Source organism: Adiantum capillus-veneris, unplaced genomic scaffold, assembly GCF_014529385.1.
Source record: "Adiantum capillus-veneris isolate H3 unplaced genomic scaffold, ASM1452938v2 Hic_scaffold_710, whole genome shotgun sequence".
NCBI lineage: Eukaryota > Viridiplantae > Streptophyta > Polypodiopsida > Polypodiales > Pteridaceae > Adiantum > Adiantum capillus-veneris.
The window spans coordinates 1-8185 of NW_028221719.1; the positions used below are offsets into that span (position 1 = coordinate 1).

General features: G+C 42.9%; 1 pseudogene; it reads right to left on the bottom strand.

Moving 5' to 3' along the window:
• Positions 1-5: 5 nt before the first annotated feature.
• LOC147416639 (potassium channel AKT1-like) lies at positions 6-2456 on the bottom strand (annotated as a pseudogene).
• Positions 2457-8185: the final 5729 nt, after the last annotated feature.

Genomic DNA, 8185 nt, shown 5'->3' on the forward strand with positions numbered 1-8185 from the left:
TTTCCTTGTGCAACAGCAACATGCAGGGCAGTTGATCCATCTGAGTTTTGACTGTTAATATCACTGTCATACTTTAACAAGTCCTCGAGAATGTGAAGTCCACCTGCCTCAGCTGCTTTGCACACATAGTCTCCTTCCTTTCCAGACGTCAAACGAGCACCTGCACTCCATAAGCCTTCGACAATAGATTTGTGCCTACCTTGAATTGCTTCCAAAGAGGAACATTACCATCATCGTCTGCAGCAATGTAAGTGTTTTAGAATCTTTCTAGTCATCCACACTATATGTAAGAATAAAGCATGGTATGGTTGTTTTAAACTTGAACACAACACACTGGTATTGTAATGACAACTTTAAACAAACCTTGAATATTAGGGTTAGCTCCGTAGAGGAGAAGCATTTGTACACACTCAAAAAAACCCATTTGCTGCTGCAATATGCTGATCATAACCAAGCGGTTAAGGACATAGTAATGAAGAACACACAAGGAGAGGGACATAAATGAATCTTACACACCAATGGAGTGCGTCCACAGAAAATCCGTCGCATTTGGGTCCCTCCCTCTTTTCAAAAGTTGTTCCAGAAGTTGGTTGTTGCCTTTTGAGGCAACAAAACATAGGCTCAAAGGGATGCCCATTCCCACATCAGCCATGACGGATTCTAACTCCATGGGAAGCCGAAGCATGGAGAGAACTCTGGAATCTTTTACGAACTGTCAAAAAATATAACAAAAAGTCACAAATAATACATAGAATAGATAAATTGGTTTGCAAAAGTATAGGCTTTTTCCAGATAAAATCAACAACTAGAACACCTGGTAAAGATTGTCAATCACTATCTGTCCATCTACAACATTGCCTTGAACAATGTTAAGAAAGGTGTTTCGATTTATGTATAGTAGCTGACATAATTTCCTGCTCCTAACAGTAAAAGGTTGTGGCTTGTAACAAAGAGCCCCTATCTCTCCGATAACATCCCCTGCTCCAGCAATTCCATAATGCTGTGGAAAAACCAGATTGCATCACAAAAGAAAATTAACCAAAAAGCAGTTAGATAGACCACAATTGAGCCACAACAAGCAATGGTTATCTGATGATAACTTCATTCCACTTGTTCAACAAGGAAACTCCTAGCAAGATAAATAGTGAGATTAGTCCTACTGCATACTAACAAGTACCACAACTTGCCTGCTCTCTTCCATCTTGATACATCAAAAGCTCCACTAGTCCCGATACCAAGATGTAAAACTCAGTTGGAGCCTCATTGTGGAGAATAATGTCCTCTCTAGGTGGAAAATATTCAGCTCTCATCTCTGTCACCTTTTGCATAGAAGCATTTAATAAATACAATGAGTCGTATGAGGTCTGTTAAGTAATATGATTAGAGGTTTATTAGCTGTAGGTCCAAAAACATGTCTTACCAGTTGTAGCATGAAGTCATATGAAGTTCCACGAAACAAGTAAGCCCTCTCTATAGTGTGTAGAAAGAGATGTTGTGAGACACTCGATCGTATTGCCTTTGGTAACACCGCCATGGCTTCCTCTTGCTGAAGATTCTCTGTTCTTAATTTCAGTCTCATATGATCCATCATCTGATCTCTCAATCTCAGCGGTAAATGGTTACGTATGGCAAAATTTGAAACAGCTTGAACAGAGTCTCTCTACAACGTAAACACAAAAAACCCAAATTGATGCAAATAAAAGATTTAAAACTAGAATCAAAACTTCTGTGCAATTTACTCCTCTTACAAATTTTCTAGTTCGTCCAGTGATATGCACAATCAAATTCGTCATGTTGCCAATCAGGTAAGCTGTCAATCCAAGATTAAAGAGCATGTAGAAGAAATTGAAAATCATCTCCTCCCCATTCTGAGCATGTAAGTCACCATAACCCACTGTTGTCAATGTTGTGATTGACCAGTACATGCTATAAACATATCTAAGCCATATGGTTTTTTCTTTGAAATTTTCTAGGCTAGTCCCTATCCATGTTCGAGCCTCATCATGGTACCTATCTGCTAGTAAGTAATAGAAGCATCCCGCGCTATGAACAACCAATAATGTTACCTGCATATAAAAGACTAAAATGATAAGACAACCACCTTAAACTTTTATAAACATATATAGAAACAGGGACTGCAACTTACACCAAAAAGCTTCAAGCAACGCATCCAAAAGTAGCTGAAACGAACATCTTTTTCAAGCCTATGACAGAATAAATGATAGATGTTGATTTCACGGTTGCAAAGGAAAGCTAATTTACTTTATTTGATATGCTAATTCTCACCTAGCAAACAAAGCACTGACACGCCGCAATCTCCATAGTCGCAACATGTTAAGAAGGTTGTAAGTGAGTCCTCTCCCAAGTTCCTTAGTTACAGCAAGAGCAAAGAGTTGAAATGGTATTGAAGAAGCTACATCCAGAACTAGCCAAGTTGAAATATATCTGACGAAAGAAATTTCCAAGCGTCAATAATTACAACTTCTTAAAATCCTATGCAACAATCACACTACATTTCTACACCCTCAATTTTGCATGAACACACGGTCACAAATCTTTAACCATAGGATACAATCACCTCTTTTGTCCATTAGAAATTTTTGTCAAGGGTTTAATAGACGCGAGTTATCGATAGATTGTTGGTGTACATGAGTATTGTTATGAAAGCAACATGTAGAGATATATCGATCTCAATTGGAGAGTCTACCACTCTCAGATCGGTGAATCTACTCCCAAACTCTCAATGCAAGACCCTTGGGCTGATCTAGCGGCTCTATTTCCTCAGAGTGCCTGATCTAGCTCTATTTCCTCAAAGCACTTTTCTCTTGCGGAAGCTCATGCCTTCCTTTGCTCCTTGTAACAAACTGCCTAACGTGTCAAGTCACTGAAGAACAGAGCCAATCTTCAGATCACGGCCGAGGGGCCTAGACCCTAAGAAGAACAAGCAATAGCAGAAGAAGAAGTCCTTGTCTCCTGAGCAGCAAATTGCTGCTCCCTCCTCCTCTCCTCCTGTCCATCAGGAGGAAGTTGTTACACTAGAGTTCGGCACGAATTTCTTTGGCAGGCAGAGTCGTAGTGGCCAACCAGGTGTTGTTGGCTACTACTATGTGGTATATTACATCTTGTTGGATCTTTTCAAGCTCCTACATCAGCCAGGTAGAGAGGTTGGTCAGGAACTTCCTTTTGTCACGGTGCGACACTTAGATAGCTCGGGCCAAAGTGGCCTGGCAACTCACTCTACCTTGTTCTCAGGGGGGGTTTGGGGATCATAGACCCTGCACCAAAGCCCTTCTTGGGAAGTTTGTCATTAGAGGACTGCTTCTAGGGGAGGAGCCCTGGAAGGAGCTTTTACTTCAGCGGCATAGAGCTAGAGTGCCTCGAGCAGGAGGCCCGACCTTCCATTAGATGGATTTTCACAAAGATACGTAGAGTTGGCCTCAATAGGAGACTTGAGGATTGTTTTGCTGTGAGCCTACTTCGCTCCTAGGAGGAGCTGCAGAGAGGCCTAGAGCACCACTTACATGGAGGAGCGCCTAAGATAGCCCCTTGTTTGGAATCCCATGGTCAGCACTCAGAGAGGCCACTTGGTTGGTAGTAGGCCTCATGTTGCTTGGGGTCCCATGGCAGAGGGTCCAACACGCACTTTAGGTGACTGGCTACAGTTCTCAAGTTTGTCAGAGGATCTTCAAAGCATCCAACTACAGGGCATGAGAGGGGTGCAGAGCATGTGTCTGGACATCACAAAGGCAGTACCAGCTCAGTGGCTTACACCTCTCGTGTCAGCAGCGCCTAGATGGATGGGAGCCTTCACGCGACTGGAGGTCCTCATCGCAGTTCGGGCTTGCTCAAGGACTGTACCCTCCATGTGTTTCGAGCTACAGGGAGAGGTTCGATTACACAAAGTCTCAGTAGAGGCCCCACATGTTGCAGACCGTTGTTTCCAAAGGATCTGAGTTATGGGCATCTGTGGAAGGACGTGTGTCATAGATCCTGACCCAGCAGCTCTTGGGACAAGCCACTGGAGGCTGTGGGCTTGGGAGTGATGTCCACTGGCACGAGTGCAGTGGAATCTTGGAGAGTGGTTTTGGAGGGATCCTTTCTCCTCACCCGACCATCCAGGAGTCCCTTTCTTTCAGTACACTGTTCAACTGGGACGTCACATACTGTCAGCACGGAGAGAGGCTCGTCCTGTTGCAGCACCTCATTGGCAAGAGGAGGGTCTCACAGCTGAGTTCTTGTCAGCTTTTTAGGCGAGGCTGTGGGATGCCAGACAGCCGTGGTGAGTCACGTTGTTCCAGTGGCTGGTTGCACATAGAGCTACAGCAGTGGGGAGCTGGCTTGTACATAGTGGCCTTTCGGTAGCATGTGCAGCTTGTGACCATCCTTTGAAGAGTCACCATCATTGTCTTTGGGACTGCGGGATTTCTTAAAGATAATGCTATGCAATGATGGAGCTCAATCGCGACACAACCGCATGCTCCAAGAACATGGCAAGCTTTCAAGACAGTTTTGCACGTAGTTACATGACTTCTATGTTCGAAGTCCAGATTAGGTCAGAATGGGGCAACTTGAAAATGCTTGCCACAGAGACCATGGAGGACTGCAACCAAAGGTTTCTCGATGTCTACCTTCCGGTGTCCTTTAATTTTATTCCCTCGGAGGTCCAGTGAGAGCGCTACACCATTGGATTACCATTACTATTGCAGGAATATTGTTTGTCCAAGCAAGTTTCAACCATGCAAGAGCTTATTGACCATGCCACGGTCGGCTACAAAATGATGAAAGGAAAGTTGGAGTTTACCACGGAAGCAACTCCGGCCACTAACTAAAACTCCCAGCAACAACGAACAAATTCTCAGGAATCCCGTGAAAACCAGCCTTAACGGCCTCGTCTGACACACCGTCAACGAGACGCCTTGTTAAAAGAAGGTTGATGCTTTGAATGTTTCCAAACAAGGCATACCTTTAATACATGTCGCGAGCAAGCCTCGACGTCCTCAGAGCAACCTTCTACTCCCACATCAGGCAGATCCTCGAGGCCACCTCCGGCTAAGAGGGCTAGAACTACTATTGAACTAGTACCCAATATTTATGGTATACACCTAGAGTGTTCTAGTGAATTATGAAAATCTTATGGAAAAGTCAACGTCTTGAAATCCTTCATCTTCTTTGACCCCGAAGCTATGGAGAACTTCACCCATCCAGAATTCTTGAAGCTGATGCACTTTGATTATGATTGTCATGGATGCTTGAGAGTCGGTCTCGTTGCCTGCATCATCGCATGTGTTATCACCTACATCATCACTAGAAGGCTTTAGAAGGATCTAGAAGATTCTAGAAGGTTCTAAAAGTATCAAGGAGATTCTAGAAGTTTCTAGAAGCATGGAGAAGATTCCGGAAGAATCTAGAAGTTTCTGGAAAGCTCTAGAAAGTTGAAGAAGGATCTAGAAGGTTCTAGAAGAACTAGAAGGATCAAGAAGTTTCTAGAAGCTTGGAGAAGATTCCGAAAGAATCTAGAAGTTTCTGGAAAGCTCTAGAAAGTTGAAGAAGGATCCAGAAGGTTCTAGAAGAACTAGAAGGATCAAGAAGGTTCTAGAAGATTCTAACCTCCTCAAGAAGAACCTAGAAAGTCCTAGCCTCCTGAAGTAACCTCCTCAAGCACTAGTATAAATAGGGGTCTTGGGCCACAAGCCCCTCAGTCTTGCCAACACCAATTGTGAGGCTCCTATGAGGAAATCGCTCTTCTAGTTCTTATATTCAAGTCTTGTCCATGCAATCAAGCCTTGTCTTGAACTCAAGTCATGTAATCCAAGTCTTGTATCTAGCTCTCTTAATAAAGTATTAAGCCTTATAATCAATATTAAGCTTATCATCAAGTCCAAGTTCTTGTATATTGTGAGCGCCTCCTCTTGCTCTCTTCTAGCTCTATATGCGCTCATAATAGTTTGGCAAGACTGACATCATGGCTTACCTAGCCATGCAACAATCTATTTTGGAAAGCATTGCATCCACCTTGCAAAAGGTGCAACAAAAATTCAAGAGCTACATGCACAACGGAAAGAAGAGACATCACACTTGCCAAGTCTAGTGGTGCAAGAGCTTCAAACCCCAGTGCAAGAACTCTATAAAGCCACTATGTGCCAAAATCCACCCATGATTTTGGCTAGTCCAATGGGTCAAGTAGAGAAACCACGCTTTCCAAGTCCAGTGGTGCAAGAGCCTCAACCACCAGTCCAAGAAGCCAATATGTACCAAAATTTGCTCGTGGTTTCTCGTTCACCACAACAAAGGAAGGAGCATGAGGACAACCTACCTGAAAAGTATGATGGGAGAGGATCAAAGTTTAGAGGCTTCTTCCAACAAGCAGTGCTGTTTATATGCATGCAACCAATCTATTCGGATGGTGCTTCTCAAATTAATCTCATTGGCACACTTCTCTCAACATGCTTTGGAGAAGTAGTAGTTGAAACCAAGCTTAGCAAGCTACACCAAGGCTATCATCTGTTTTCATCCATTGGGGAAGGAATGGAAAAGCTTTTCTTTGAGGATATTTACCGCTATCACGAGCTTTCATGTGACATTGTTTCAAACCAAGGACCAGAGTTGATATCAAGCTTTTAGAGAGGCTTGTTCAAACTTCAAGTGTAAAGATTAATCTCTCTCTATCCAATCATCCACAAAGTAATAGACAAACAAAGGGGGTGAATCAAGCCATAGAACAGTATCATCGATGCACAATCAACTACCATCAACACCTAAGGATGGATGTCCACATGAATCATCGAGTGAAGAATCGAACTGCCACAGATCTAGCCATACATCTCCAAAGCATCCATAAAGAATTGACGATGAATATTAGAAGAGCTCAACAAAGATATATGGTCAACACAAAGGAACACAAAATGCAACAACTACCGTGCAAGGTTAAGGATCGAGTGGCCTCTCTGCCATGATCTACGTACATTTTGCCCTTTTCAAAAGCTGAATTATCAAAGACTTGGACCATTCAAGATAGTTGGCCAAGTGAATCCACTCACATATCATCTCCAGTTTCCACAGTCTATGCAAATTTATCCAGTCTTCTATGTTTCAGTGTTGGAGCCTTGTCATTGGTCCAAAATTCATGAGTTCTATAACAACATCCATGGAAGCTCCAGTCAAGGAACACCATTGCTCCTCGTGGAACTCGTCGCTAGAGGAGGGGTAATGTCATGGATGCTTGAGAGTCAGTCGCTGCCTGCATCATCGCCTGTGTCATCGCCTACATCATCACTAGAAGGCTTTAGAAGAATCTAGAAGGATCTAGAAGATTCTAGAAGGATCTAGAAGATTCTAGAAGGTTCTAAAAGTATCAAGGAGATTCTAGAAGTTTCTAGAAGCATGGAGAAGATTTCGGAAGAATCTAGAAGTTTTTGGAAAGGTCTAGAAAATTGAAGAAGGATCTAGAAGATTCTAGAAGAAGTAGAAGGATCAAGAAGCTTGGAGAAGATTCCGAAAGAATCTAGAAGTCTCTTGAAAGCTCTAGAAAGTTGAAGAAGGATCCAGAAGGTTCTAGAAGAACTAGAAGGATCAAGAAGGTTCTAGAAGATTCTAACCTCCTCAAGAAGAACCTAGAAAGTCCTAACCTCCTCAAGCACTAGTTTAAATAGGGGTCTTGGACACAAGCCCCTCACTCTTGCCAACACCAGTTGTGAGGCTCCTATGAGGAAATCCCTCTTCTAGTTCTTATATTCAACTCTTGTCCATGCAATCAAGCCTTGTCTTGAACTCAAGTCATGTAATCCAAGTCTTGTATCTAGCTCTCTTAATAAAGTATTAAGCCTTATAATCAATATTAAGCTTATCATCAAGTCCAAGTTCTTGTATATTGTGAGCGCCTCTTCTTGCTCTCTTCTAGCTCTACACGCGCTCATAACAATGATGCAGGGAGTGGAGAAATTAAAGCTAAGCTAGCCACGGGGTAAACTCAGAAAGTGGTACAACTCATTGGTGCTCTTCCAGGGACTATCCAAGATTATCATGGGAAAGCAGATTTTACCTTATGGAGTTGGGAAACTGCGACGTTCTCTTGGGTATGCCCTCTCATGACAAGAATGATGCGACTCTCTAGATTTGGAACCGAACCATCACCGTGATACAGAAGGGAAAGCCAATCATCCTCAAAGTTCGGTTGTCCGAACAAAAC